General features: G+C 47.1%; 1 long non-coding RNA gene across 1 annotated transcript; it reads right to left on the bottom strand.

The window, feature by feature from the left end:
* Window positions 1-902: 902 nt before the first annotated feature.
* LOC121990301 lies at window positions 903-1,697 on the bottom strand. Its single transcript, XR_006114542.1, has 3 exons — window positions 1,426-1,697; window positions 1,233-1,332; window positions 903-959 (listed from the first exon to the last, which is right to left on the bottom strand). It is a non-coding gene; the product is annotated as an uncharacterized LOC121990301 (long non-coding RNA).
* Between the last annotated feature and the right edge of the window lie 611 nt (window positions 1,698-2,308).

The raw sequence follows: 2,308 nt of genomic DNA, 5'->3' as shown, positions 1-2,308 counted from the left end.
TGCGTACAGTCTCCTGATAAAGATAAAGGTAACTACAAACCGAAGAAGACAGGAGAGAATCTGTACTAACCAGGACCCGGTATAAGGACAAACAGTCTGAAAGGTATAGAAGACCTGTATGCATGTCAAACAAGGTATCCAAGCAATGTGCAGCATATAAGTGCAACAAACACAAACACAAGCAAAATGCATCATGCATATGATGCCAATGTCATGGTCACCCCGGACGCCATCATCGACTCACAACAACGGTGGGACCGAGTGGGTAGGGTGACAACCGTGCACTCGACAACACTACTCCCGATGGTGATCGGTGTACGGGATCTTGTCGAGTACATACTCCTACCCCAAATCATAAATGGGGGCGCGAATGCTCTCAACTCCCGCTGATGAGGGATCTCTAACGGCTGCTACACTGCGTCACACTACCCATGAGCGGACCAGCGAGGCCCGGAAGAGCCAAACGGCGTGCTACCACGCGTGTCCCGCTACCCATGAGCGTCACAACGGAGCACAATGATGAAACCGGCAAAGTGCTCGACAATAAAGGAGCAATCAATCACTCGGCATGCAATCATGCGAATGGTGCATGTCACTAAACATGGCAATATACTAAACCAATCTCTGGACATATCATAATGTGCACCAAAGCGAATGAATCATATCAAGGTATCTGATCATATAAGGTATCAAACCTAGGTCCTGACATGGTAAAATATGGTTATATCACTACCCATGAGCATGTGAAATCAGGTACATATCCATACAAGATGTAAACAAACAATCAATCAACAGGTAGCATGTATTGGGCAGTAATTAACCGAAACAAGTAAGAAACATAATTAATGCATCTTGTTAATTTAATTACTAAGCATATCAAAGACAATAAGTCAAAAGTACCCGCCTCCGATAAAATGGTCCAAATCCTGACTCCGAGATACTCGTCTCGCGTCAAAGTCCTGAAATGCCAATACACAGATATTTTATTTAGCTAAAATTCAAATGAATGGCTAAATAAAATTCTCAACACAATTTAGGGCAAAACCCTGAGTCATAATCATCAACCTACCTAATTTAACACATATAATTTAGTTACTCAACATATATTAAATAACTAAATCAAACTACTCACTCAATTAGGAAAACCCTAATTATTGATCAACCTTAACTGATAATCAATTAACTTATCCGCATCAAGACCTAAATCAATTATACGCGCAACAACGCATTACCTAAATCCACGCTCACCCAAATTCGTATTCTTCGTCGCTAATTTGTCGATGGAACACCTGTTTTCTGGAACCGTGGTCGTAACTAGAGTGAGCCACTGATCTACACATCAAACACCAAAATTTGTAGTCAATACATCGACCTCTATGAATTAAACCCTAACCTTACCTCCACAGTTCTAAACCAACAGCTTACCCTAATGCCAAAGCTCGGTAGAATCCAGGGCAGCAACTCACGCCAATGTGAGGCTCGGCTAGGGCAGAAGAAAGGGTCGGTTCGGCACTGGGGCAAAGTGTGCAGCGGCAGTGGCAAGGAGTGGCGTCGGGCTCGCTATAGCACAGCGACGGCACTAGGGCTCGGGTGCTGGCACAGAGAGTCGGCCGCTGCTAGGGCTCAGATGCCGAAAGGAGAAGAGGAAGAGAGGTGCGGCGTCGGCACCTAGGGCACTCCTCGGAGGAGTCGCCAGCGACACTGTTGCTCGGAGACGGCGGCGTCGGGATCACTCCGTGAGGGCGGCTGTCGGCAGAGGAGAGGAGAATCAGCGTCACTGGAGTCGGGGCAGGGGCTAGGGCACCAGCGATTGAGGTCGGCGTCGGCTTCTGTGGTCGGCGCCGGGTGGCTAGGGCAGGCGGTCGGGCGACGGTGCTAGGGCTGAGAACGCTGTCGTCGTGAGGGGCAGGGAATGAGGAAGAAGAGGAGAAGGAAGAGGAAACCGTCGAGTGGCCGGCGGTTAGTGCACGCCGGCGGTTAGGGCTTCGGCGCGAGAAGAATCGGCGTCGGGGCCGAGTGAGGCTCGGGAGAGAAGGAAATATAGGCACGGGAAAAAAATAAATGAAAAAGAAAAGGAAATAAGGAATTTATAAAAGAAACAATTCCTCGCTTAAATGGGGTAACCCAAACAGGCTTTTCTGGGCCCCGTTTTTTATTCCCGTCAACTCGTCCGTACAAGCTCCGAAAAATTCCCGAAAAATGTCCAAAAATTCCGGAAAAATTCCCTTATTAACATTCGTCATTTTTTTCCAGTATTTTACATTCTCCCCCACTAATAAAAATTTGGTCCCCAAATTTCGTTATCTAC

This window comes from Zingiber officinale, chromosome 6B (genome assembly GCF_018446385.1).
Source record: "Zingiber officinale cultivar Zhangliang chromosome 6B, Zo_v1.1, whole genome shotgun sequence".
Taxonomy (NCBI): domain Eukaryota; kingdom Viridiplantae; phylum Streptophyta; class Magnoliopsida; order Zingiberales; family Zingiberaceae; genus Zingiber; species Zingiber officinale.
This window is presented reverse-complemented; position numbering and strand designations above follow the sequence as displayed.